Source organism: Halichoeres trimaculatus, unplaced genomic scaffold, assembly GCF_033239565.1.
Source record: "Halichoeres trimaculatus isolate MK-OKI-2021-1 unplaced genomic scaffold, fHalTri1.1 fHalTri1_scaffold_9, whole genome shotgun sequence".
Classification (NCBI taxonomy): domain Eukaryota; kingdom Metazoa; phylum Chordata; class Actinopteri; order Labriformes; family Labridae; genus Halichoeres; species Halichoeres trimaculatus.
Genome location: NW_027437188.1, coordinates 28697827 through 28710321, shown reverse-complemented (window position 1 = coordinate 28710321; position 12495 = coordinate 28697827). Strand labels below are relative to the sequence as shown.

The 12495-nt window shown below is 39.3% G+C and overlaps 1 protein-coding gene across 3 annotated transcripts in view; it reads left to right on the top strand.

The window, feature by feature from the left end:
• Positions 1 to 12495, top strand: part of robo1 (roundabout, axon guidance receptor, homolog 1 (Drosophila)) — a 265137-nt gene that overhangs the window by 106773 nt on the left and 145869 nt on the right. The window lies entirely within an intron of this gene.

Here is a 12495-nt window from a genome sequence, read left to right as displayed (position 1 = left end):
TCTCTTTCTTCAAAGTATTCATCATTTAACATGTTTACTTTTCTCTGAATTCTAAAAGAAGCTTCAGTTGGGTTTCATTTCTTCACCCTGTGTTCCAAAAATGATAACCCTTAGTTAAAGGTGAATGAAGCAATTCTGATTGGATTTAGCATTTTTCTTTAAGCTTTTCTTTGGGTGACTGTGATATGGTGCCAAGTTGGTCAAATATATCAAGAGATGTATAAATTCTTTAACAAAGCAAGTGTAGATCCAGTGGGAGCATTTAGTGTTGGAAGGTGAATACATTGGGGAAGTGAGAAATAAAAATATATGCAGTTCCCGTAGTACCCACTAGAGGCTAGCTTCAAAAGCTAAGAAAACCCCATGGCACATTTTATTTCCCACTAAACCTAGAATCAGCACATCTGTGGGAAAAAAAAGTCAAATTGGTTTGCTGAATATCTGATGTTAGCATAGTTAGCACCACCAACCTTAAGTCCTTCTTTTAGCTTGGCTCGTCAGGTGGTTTAATGCTGGTTTAACCTGACACTGCCAATATACAACTTTACATTTATTTATTTATTTATCAAAATGCCACCAAATTACCTGGTGCTACAGGATATGATCGGTGAACTGTGTTTGTTTACATCCAGGTAGTAGAGCATTATACCATCATGACAGTAGCCATTCACTGCACCCACAGCCCCCACTAGTGGCAGTTGACTGTACTACAGCTCAGGCATAACTTCTGACTGCATTTCAGGCCTACAATCATTCAGAAAAAAATCATGATTAGTTTAACAGAGGAGTAATTATGGGTTGGACTGAGAAGAGGGATGTTCATTCTATTAGACTTGATGTGAACATCTCTACTAATGAGTAGTTTCTGGAAGAAAAGCTGACATAAAATTTCACCAGCCCCTTTGGATAAAGTTATTTTTCCTGCCTCCTGAACTTTAATGAAATCAGCCTCATTACCTGACTAAGTCAGAAATTATTTGCCACCCATCCATTCTTTTGAGAGGACTGATGTAAGCTGAAAACTTGCACAGTTCGTCAGTGAGCGCTTAAAAAACACGCTTTTCTCATGCTCATGCAGTAAATCTTGAGCAATAAAAATTACAATCAGTGGGATGTGTTACTACATGTTGTTGCACACTCATACAGTGCCAATATCTGAAGGAAGATAAAACATATTCAGAGCATGACTCAGTTAATACTTCTCTCTTTATTCACCAATACAGACAGAGCCAGGTTGATGCATTTAAGTCAACTGTCATAAACTTTTTTTAAGAAGCAGAATGTGTTTCCCTTATAACTTGTATTGTGTATTTATTCCTAAATCTCATCATATAGATCATTCACAAATATTTAAATTTTACTTGGTGGAGACCAGGTGCCTTTTCCCCCTCATTATCGTGGATGTGGAATGCTCTCTGTGTGGTAACATGGCTCTGACAGCTTTACTATGCGGGAGATGGAGAGCTCTATTCTCTATTCGTCCTCTGCTTTCATTATCGGGCTGCTGCTCTGGCCTTGAGAGTTCCCAGCCTGAAAACCAATTTCGTTGACAGTGTCACCCTCTCATATATTACCCAAGAGTCAGCACAGCATCAGGGTGGCACGCAGCCATGACACTCACTTATGTTCATTAGTGTTAGTGCTATTGTAATCATGATACAGGAAACAAAGAGAGTGCCACACGCTAGGCTAGTTGCACTCTCACATATTACTCCCAGTGCAGCAGGAGCAGTAGCAGCAGCACTCATTTGCCAGCAGTGCAACAATGAGAGAGATCCTTTGCCATGCCTGGAGGAGTGATTCACATGAGATATAATTAGTTAGAACCATGCACTAATGTCCTGCGTGTTGTAAAGGTTTTTTTTCAGCTCTCCGTCTAATCTCATTTCTTCTCCCTTGTCTGCTCATCTTAGTTTAGCATCGTCCCAGGAAAGGGGTTTATTAGCCATTCTCTTCAGGATTAAAAGTGGAGTAATGTGGTCAAGAGGCACTGAAGTGGGGCTCGGATTTGAGATGGGAGTTAGCACAAGTGCACAGGGGACAAAAGCACAAAGAGAGTGAGGTGAGAATTAAATTGGAAATATTCAGATTCACGTTTCTAGTGTCCTCGTGATAATTGAGAAGAAGATTGGATAGGGTTTCGCTAAGTGCTAATAATCAGCTGCTCGTGCCCTGTCGAACAGGTTTAATCTCTCAGTGCAAAGATAATAAGTGTTTTCTTATGATGTAAATGGGTCACATTCTTCAGCATCTCAAAGGAGAGGGGAGGAAGTATGTAGGGTTCTTCTGTCTTATGGGAGTTCAGGGTTCAAATAACTATCATAACAGAGTCTAATTTTCAGTTTCTTGCAGGCTTTATTTCCCAGATCCCTATACATTTCAGTCTGAAAAGATGAGTCAGAGTCAGATACCTTCAGCAGACATAGCTGGAGTTGTGTGATCTTTGTCCTTTTATATCTTTTATGATCTTTACCCCTGTGTTTTATGGCTGTCATTTGTTTCTATGTGTTTTTTAAATTTATTTCATTTGTTTTATTGATGTTCTTATTTGTTTTTTAACGAGCAGCACTTTGTTAAACTTTATTGTTTTTAAAACATGCTATATAAACAAAGTGGATTGGATTGGAATGGCTATTTCAGATATTAGCATTTGTGGTCATCAAAGCTTCAACAAGTGCTGAAGCATCACTAAATTTCATCGAATCACCCCTAAGAAATAAAATAACAGATGCACATCACCAACCAGATTCTTTAATTGAGCAGTTTTTTGTAAACAAGATGCTCTTACATTCTAGATAATGTTTTGACTAAAGTGTAATTGATCAAAAATATCCTAAGTCAAGCATTTCCTTCTTCTCAATCCATATTATGATAAAGACACCCCCTTCTCACCCTCTATCTCCACAGTCATCCAAAGTTCATCATGATAAAGTTAATTGCTGTATTGAAATAACTGATGCATTTTGCAAATTTGATATCTTTGCAAACACAGCATATTACATCTTCTCATTTTCAGAAACTGTGAGGGAAAACATGAATCCTTAACTATTATTGTTGTGAACAGAAATCCCATATGTATGAAAATAAAAGCTGAATTAATGTTAAATAAAACAGTCAGTCTTTGGCTGAGCATTCCCTAAAAGTCTGATCCTAAAATCGCTGCTGTCTCACACAGTCAGGATTCTGTTCCACACAACCACTGACTGACCGCACATTACCCTTCACTTCATATACTGAGGGAGGAAGGTCAGCAGACCCTCTGCACGCACAGGCATCCCGACCACAACGCTCTGCTAAATATTTTCCACACATAGTGTTTGCCCTCAGAGCATTGCTTAAATGAGTGAACGAATGGGGTATCATCTTGGAATGTGGTGTCAAGTTCTCCCAAATGGTCTACACCACATCAGATCAAGAAAACAAACCAACATGTACCTTATTTTATCAGATCTGTAATACACCAATAAATTAGGTTAAAGTTTCTGGGCCAGGGGCCCTTCTGTATGGAGTCTCTCTTCCTCCCACAGTCTCAAAAGTGTTTACTTCTAACTCCAAATTTACTGCAGGTGTAATTTTTGTGTTAGTCTATGTCAACCCCAGTCCCCAGCCTTTCGCCTGTGATTGACTGCAGTCCTCTGTGACCCTGAGCGAGATATGTGGTACAGATTGGATCGACATAAAACTCACAACACTGATTTTAAATTTGTTGTAGGACAACACCTGAATGATATTATCCAACTTTAGTCCTACAGCAACTGCAGTAGCACACCTTTTTGGATTTTGAGAAGAGCTTAAATGATGCTTATGTGATTAAAGAGGTTGAAAGGAGTTTGAAAGTGATCCTGAAAAAGTCTTCCTTTTAGATATATGCCTGATTGTAATCTACACTTTAAATTGACATTATGAGTGCCAATATGACTGGTTACTGATTATTTTACATTGCTACTTCTTAGCTTTAGATTGGGTCGAGCAGGGCCGAGTTGATTTACATCACTTCTTTAGTGATGGAAGAGAAATCTGTGTTTTTCTCAGCTGAAAACGATATCTGCTACTTATTTTGTAGTGATGGTGGACACAGGAGCCTAACTGTCAGACAGAAAAAAGAACAGAAGAGCAGAAGAAAGCTAGGCAGAAGAATGATACAGCCCAAGCTAAAGGCTAACACAGGGGGTAAGCTGTTAGTGACAATGTTCATTTCAACCCCCAACCCAAACTTGTGAGTTCTTTAACAAATTGAAGAGTGAGGTTACATTAGCGCTGCTTGGTAGATGACTGGCAGAACATAGCTAACCAAGATGCACTGCCGTTACACATTACAGACATTTCTTAGAGCACCTGGCTGTCAGCTGCACTAAATACAGACGGCTACAAAACTACTTTCTAACTGACAGTGTTTACTTGTTGTCACGTTAGCCTACCGATACGTCAGTAACAGGCAGCCGATAGTGCTACATATTGCCGCCGTTTGCTTAAAGCCATGTTTCAAACTGTATCGCTATGTAACTGTTCTGATAAATACCTTACATTGATGCTTTTGATCCAATAAAAAGTTGTCTTAAACAAAGAAAGTTTGTTTTGATCCAATCTCCATTTGATTCCAAAACAAACACACTACTCGCTAAAAGTAATTTACAACAGTGTGCAGAGACTACGGGCCAGATGGCGGCGTTGCAGTCTAGTTAATACAGATCTTCCTCATGGTATCTTAAAATTATGCCCTGCATGATAAATGTATGTCTTGCGAGATGTCACCCATCTGTCTCTGAAACGGAATTTTAAAGCAAATCATTGGCAGGAGCCACAATGGAAATGGGGCGGGTTTTTAGCTTCCACACTAACAGCTATAAGGTGCCGCCTGTCAATCAGATGAGCTGTGCCTCTGATTGGGCAAACTCATCATCTTGATATCTTTATAACTGCAGACAGTATATGCTGTTAGAGAAATTAGCTGTTCAGGCTGAATTTTTTTGTAACAGTCTGTTAACTTGTTTGTGGCTTTTTTTGACTTGGTGTGTATGTGGTTTCGCGGTACTCGCACCAGCCTCTAGTGGACACTCAAAGAACTGCAGACTTTACCATTTCCGTAATACCTCATATTTTTAGACTGGAGGTTGTTTTTAGGAACCATCAGCCAAAGATTTATCAATTTTGACAGTAGATGAGAAAGTGCATATTATGATGATGTCATATGCAGAATGCTTTAATATCTTGATCTTAACAACCTGTTTTATGTGCAGTAGTTGCTTTGAATACGCAGTTTTTTACTTGTATGTCAAACTTTTTATATCATCCACTTGTTGTTTCTTGCCAAACACTGCTAACAGTTGATTTCTTAACACCAAGCCGCCCTAGCTTTTGATCAATTAGCCATTTTTATTAGCAAACACATAAAGAGTGCTTCTCCTCCTCTCTAACAGCGCTGTGAGCGCCGCCCAGTAGAAATTACTCTAATAACTGTCAGCACTGACTGACGGCTTGATGATCTGTAAAACCATTGCTGGGTTTTATTAGCGCTGATATGATTCATCCATAGTCATGTAACACACAGAGTTCAGCCAGAGACTTATTTGGCCTGTTTCTCTGAGCCTCTGTGTGAGACTCAGTGGTGTGACTGTCTCAGCAGGGCTCAGCGTCTGTGTGTGTGTGTATGAGAGAATATCTTGAGAAGGGGGGTGAAGGGGGCTGTAAATCTGAGCAGCACCTGCTCCCTGGACTCTGGCGCGTGGTGTGAGGTCAGCAGCGCCAGATATCCCATCGATCATATTTATTACATTCATCACAGCGCCAGTTTGTTTTGGCAGCTGATCGCACCACAGAAAGAGAAGGAGAGACAGAGAAAGAATAGGCTTTTCATTCGAGGGGTGGGGAGTTCTTTTCTCTGAGCACTGTCTTTGCATTTTTCTCTGCTCACAGTCTTCAGAGAGAGATCATTCACAGAGGTTGGCTCGAAGAAGTTCAGTTAAAACCACAAACTACTGCAGAATGATACTCTGGAAAGTTTGTGGGAGAAATAACTTTGAGAAAGACAAATATTACTGTCCTATCAATTCTCAGCTTCTTGGCAGTTTGGTTTTACAGTCGCAGTTTGTCTGGAGTGTTGAAAGTGTTTGTGTTTTCCTTCCTTGATTGATTCCTCTTCAATGATATAAAATAACAAATGTGGAAGACACAAGTAAAATCAAGGGATGTTTATCTACTCCACAAAAATCACAGACAGTATTATGGATTGCTCAGACAGTGGTGGATTCTGTGAATGCCAATGTTGGTCTGTCTGCTGGTTAGACAGGGTAACAATGTGGTCGAGACGCAATCTTTCAACAACTGTTCATTGTATTGTGAAGAAATTAGATTACCTTGGTGGTTTATGTGAACCATTTCAAGCACTTTTTGTTTCCGACATTCAACAGAAGGTCTTTGTTTCTCACCCATCAGCAATAAAATGTTTTTTAGATTCAAGATTTAAGAGATTCAGAGTTTTTTAATGTCAATTTTCTATGTACCCGGACATTAAAAAAAATATGGTTCTTTTGTTCTGACAGTTAGACAAAAATATATATATAAAAAATGAATCTTAATGATGAAATAAAAGGAAATAAAGTATAGGGGAAACAAGACAACAACCTATGTACACAGTGTTGGTAGTGCAGTGTTGACACAGCTTCAGATATAAAATGTTCAAGGACTGTAATGCTAATGTTCAAGGTGTGACATATTAAATATAAACATTTTAATATTTACAACAAAGTTTAAAACAAATATATCTAAAACTGAGGGAAAACAATGGTTATTGTTTAGTGGCTACAGCATGTGTCCTTTGCAATGAGGTTACAATCCTTCAGTCCTCTTACAGTGCTGATCATATTCAGATTGTTTCACTAGTGTCCTTGGATGTGTAGTATGCAACCAGTAACTACCTGTAACTGCTTTAACACTTGTGCCTCTGAAACTTCATGCATCTAATTCCAGTGGACTGTTTCTTTAAATGAGAGGCTGTTTCCCAAACCGCCTACTACATACTACATGTGAATGTAGTATGTAGTAGGCGCTGCATACTGCCTACCGCTTTTGCATATAGTATGTAGTATGACTGTTCTATTGGGTCTGTTTTGTAGTATACTACTCTAGTTTTCAGTTAATGAAAATGAAGATATAGGTGACATATTTTATTTGCCTTTATTATGAATGTACAACACAAGCTTTAGGTAGATCTTGGTATTTTAGTTATTTTGTTAATCATATCATAGCAGTATCATCAAATTTGATTTGCATTGTTTACTGAAAATATAACTCGAAGGGATTTTTATTTTTACAGCTGATGGAAAAAACACTTCTATATAATCTACAAATGGTTTTAAAAAAGTGAATTTGTGGTTTAAAAAAGTGAATTTGTAGTTTAAATAGACTTTAATGAATTGGTAGAAGTAAATGCCTCTTTTATAACTGGAAGTAACAATATTTCACTTCTATCTAGGGCTGCACGATTATCGCAATCGCAATCGCAATGTCAGCACATGCAATTCAGATTTTTCTCCATGATAACCAAGCAAGTCTGTAGACTCATCATGACACAACTTTTTTAAATTAAATCGCAAGCACAATCGCAATCGCAATATTGTCCACCTAATCGCAAATTGCACCTTTTCCCCAAAATCTCACTACTTCTATCTCACAGATCGTCAAACAGTCTGAGAAAGTATACTGAGAAATTTTCCTGGATCAGAAGGACATTGGGGATTTTTGGTATACTGCAGATTTGCAAGTTTTTGCATACTGACTACTGCATACTAATTTACGGTCAAAATGGGCGGTTTGGAAAACAGCCAGTGTATCAGAATGTCTCAGTGGTGACCCCATAAATTTTCAAAATTCAGCCCTCAAAGTCCAAATTGGTTGATAAAATTTGTAGGCTTGTTTACCCTGCCTAGACCCCGCAAAAATGCCTGTTGGACTCATATCTCAAAGTCATCAGGGAAATGAAAGGTTTATTTTTTGCCATTTGGACTCCTCTTAAGGTGTTTACAGGATACACTTTAAAATTAACCAGTACTGAAGGAAAAAAATTCACGGTAGAAATTGATCGAAATCATGCTCACAGTTTAAACTATGTGGCCATGGTGGCTTACCAAATTGCAGCCACAGCCCTTTCCTGCATGTCCCTCCAGCTAGTCTCTACAGACCATGTTTCCCGTCTGTCTTTAGCTGTACAATATAAAAATGAAGAAAAAAATGCCTTTAGAATTTCTTTGATTAAAAACAAAACCAGTTTTCCCAAAAGATCTGATCACTTTGTGTTATGTAGAATGTGTCAGCTAGCATGGTAACACAAGCTAAATAGCACATGATAGCATGCTAACCTGCCTTTGATGGTGTCCATGCTGAACACTGTCCTTGTCATGCAAATTCTGTTTTACTTTAAGGACAAGAGAATTAACTCCGTGTGATCATCTAAGCTACTGATCCAAACTGTACACAAACACTGCAGCAGTCAGTGAAAACAGGATCATCTACTATGAACTGAATACTTTCACTAGTTTTGTCGTGCTGTTTCACTTTGCCTGACTCCATCCTTTTGTTCTGGATGTAAAACAGCTCCTCTTTTACCAAAAACTAATTGAGTTGTTTAATCTGTCACTGTCAGTGCCGTCACATCTTTATCCTGAGGAGATAATTGAACAGAAATAAAAGAGCCTTTTCAAAATCCTCTGCAGCCGACGCTCACATTTGTAATGCAGTTACAATGTAATGAAGAGATTGAATCAGGAAATTGCCGTTTATGTTTCTACTTAAACAATGCCCAGATTGTTGCAGTGATTGCGCTCCGCTCTCGGTCAGGATCTCGTCTTGTGTCTCGCCTGCATGCGATTGGCTGCGGTCCAGCAGTGATAAGAACAAAGGAATCTCTTGGCTCAGTTACTCAGGGCCCTACTGTCACTCATTAAAGCTCTCCTGCTTCTAAACCAATTAAGCCAATTAAGCATGAAATACAATGCTGCTTGTATCAGCCATTATGCATTTTATATGAGGGAAAGAGTGAGGCAGAGGTCACCAAACAGGCTGCACAGGAGGAAAAAGGGCAGTCCAAGGACAGCCAGAGAAACTTTTATACTGCTTAATGGTGTTCTGATTTTCTCTTTTCATCACAGAGAACTGAAAACTGCAGTGTTGATGTGAGTTTATCATAATAAACTCCACGTCTGTCTGTATGAACATAAAAACCAATAAACATTTCTTCAACAGCAGAAGTGGCAAACATTACGCTCACTTCCTGAACGTTTGCGGCGGCAAATATTCCAACATGTGACTGTATTTGAAGTCGCTGCCAGGACGTTATGTGATAGCCGGGTTATTTTAATCAGCCTCCACAGACCATGTCGCGGCTGACGCTAAACAGATGCTAATGTGAGGCCCATTAAAAGACACGGGGAAAAAAGGAGGGGATTCAGTGAGTGCAGGCAAGCGGAAAAGCAACAGCCTGTTTATCGCCTCATCCTGCTTTGTGCTCCGAACCTTGCCGCGGCATCCTGTGAAGCTCCCCCTCGCTCCTTCTGCCTCACATTTCTCGCAGCAACGTCATGCATGGGGGCATTCCCTGAACAGAAACAGATTTGTTGAGTTCTCTGTCATCTTCTTTTCACTGGACCCCTGTCCTCTCTTTTTATGTCTGAAAGCTGAACAGAGAGGCTGTAGCGAGAAAAGAAATGATTCATTCCTATCTTTAAGTTTAAAGCACTCTTTTGCATTTTCCTTGCTTGGTCCTTTTCTCTACTCTCTGGCAAACCCTCAATGAACAGTGACAGGAGACATTTTTAGCCTTGTCTGCTTTTTAAAGGAGGTTTTGGCTTGTTCCTGAGGCTCATCTCTGTGGGTTAACTGTATTTATTCTGGGATGGAGCCCAGATTTTGGCATTCCTGGGCTCTTATGCAGAACTGAAGGGCCAGAGTATTGTCCAGAGTGGACAGGCCTGGGGGAAACGTCCTGACAATCACTAAGGTTACTGTTGTAGATGTTCCAGAAATATGACAGGACTGCACTTAGTGCTTCACTTTCAGTCTGTGCTGACATGTGTCAAGGCCTAAATAAGGATGTTTTTTGTAAAATGAACCAGCTGTGATTTGAATTTCAAATCGGTCTTTTGACTCTGTGAGGAAACGTTTCTAAAAACTGATGAGGTGCATTCAGAGCAAAAGCTAAGCTATTATTTGTATTTTCTTGTGTGAATTTGATTCCAGGATTATTACAGTGTGTTCACACCAATGACAAAGTGTATACATACCAATATGTTGGCAATTGCATTAGTGTTGGTACATTAAACAGGGAAGATATCATTGATGAAAACCAAGTACTGCTGCTTTGCAAAGAGCCCCCAGTCATTGGTTTTTGGTAGGTCTTAGTTTCACTCCAATCATTAAGTCACACAGAGGCTATACTCAAGCTACAGCACAATCATCCTGAACTACTACTGTAAAGCACTTTGGGAGCCTCTCGGGTTCTGTAAAGGGCTCTATAAATAAATATTGATTGATTGATTGATTGATCAACCTTTTGAAGAAACAGATTTTCTTGTCATTGCATTGCAAAAACCTGAAGTCTCATCAAGTGTTTTTGTCTTATTTTGATTAAAGTTGTCTTGTTATACCTGATTTGAGCCACATTTCACTGATCAGTCCAGAAAAATATCTTGTTTCAAGTTATTTAAAGAATGAGGTTGCTTGAGTTGCTTGAAAATCTGCCATTGGAACCAAAAAATTGCTCCAAAATTTGCTTGAAACTAGAATAATGTCTTAATACAAGTAACTTTTCTCTTTTTCCATTTGCAGATTTTTTTAAACTTGTTACACGCAATTCAGACCTCTTTTTTTATTTCATTGCATGAGTTGTTTGGCAAATTTTTCACATGAGCACACCTTTAAATCCACAGTTGCACATTATTGGCCTTAAGCTCCTGTAAGGAACCTTCAATATGTGTAGATAATGGCGCCCCCTGTGGACCCTTTGGTACCTCTTATCTCTTTGTTGATTTTGTCCTATATATGTGAAGGTAACAAAAAAAACTCATCCAGCTTCATGTCAGCACTCAGAGATATCACTCAACAATAATCTTTGTACAGGAAATTGTAAAACAAGGCTGTTTGGGTCATGAGTAGTTAATCTACCTGACTTTAGACATTATGAATAACCTTTAAGAAAAGTCGATCATCATGTTGATGCTGTTGTGTGGTATAATTGGTCATTAAGAGACACCAGTATTTCTTTCAGTCTGTTTCCTAAGTGCCTGAAAAATTCCTCACAGGAGCTTTAAAGCTCCCACCAGGATGTGTTTGAAGCAAATTTGGCTCCTGTGTTCTCTCCTTTTGAGACTTGGAATCAACATTATTAAAGCAGTGTTTCCACATAAATATATCTCCTCTATTCAGCTTGAATACTAGAATATTATCCAAGGTTGCTCTTTGTCACTTCATCTGTAACCTACCCCCTGGCAGAAGTTACAGAAATAAAAAAGATCATGCAATAAGATAGAATTTTGTCTCTAATGGTCCTGTCAAAATGCCTTAGTGTCAACTTCAGCCATTGTTTCATCAGCCATCAAAACCTGCTCACAGTAGCTTTAACCACAGCTTGTTTTTATTAAAGTGAACGTGCAATAACATGTTTGTCAGATCTGAAGTTTAAGGCACTACAGAAAGTCATTTAGGACAGAAGATACAGTTTGTTGTTGCATGAGGCTCCACCGCTCCCTAAGCAACCAATCAGAAATGATTTGTAGCCTCTTTTTGCAGACACGCTAACACTGATATGATCCCACTTCCTCAGCACTTCGGGTCGTCTCTCCTCTCCACCCTCGCATCCCGTCTCATCTTTCATCCCATCCTCTCTGTCTTTGTCAGTCCCACGTTAACAATCCGTCAAGCGTCCACCTGAAAATCCTCTCAGTCTCAGGAGGGCCGTGACCGAGCAGGGAGAGGTCTCCCTGTTTGTACGCCCACTGCATGACAAGGCAGTGTTCCATTTCATATGATATATATCCTGCAGAATCCAGCGACCACACAGCTCCATCATGCAACAGTTACTTCCTACAGGAAGTTTTAGAGAACAAGAGATTTCCATGTGTTGCAAGAGACTGGAAATATGCTGGCTCAGGTGAATAAATGCAATCCCATATGGTGAAAGTCATCCATTTTTAGTCATCGTTGTTTTCTTGTCCTCCTTTGGGGGTGAAATGATGGGATTTAACGCCAGTGTTTTCTGTATCTTTCCCACACAACTTTAAGCCTGTGTGTAAGCATAAAACATCCCTGAGAGTCCTGCCCTTTCTTGTCATATGACATTGCAATCCTGCAGGTTCACTCACTCATCCTAGATCATCTCTTATTTTAAAGATTAGCTGCTTATGTTACTTGAAGACGTACCAAAGCACTGAAACAGAAGCAGACCAAAGTTACCCTGCAGCTCTTTACTGAAAGTTGTGGAGTGTGCTTTATGAGCTTGACCAAACA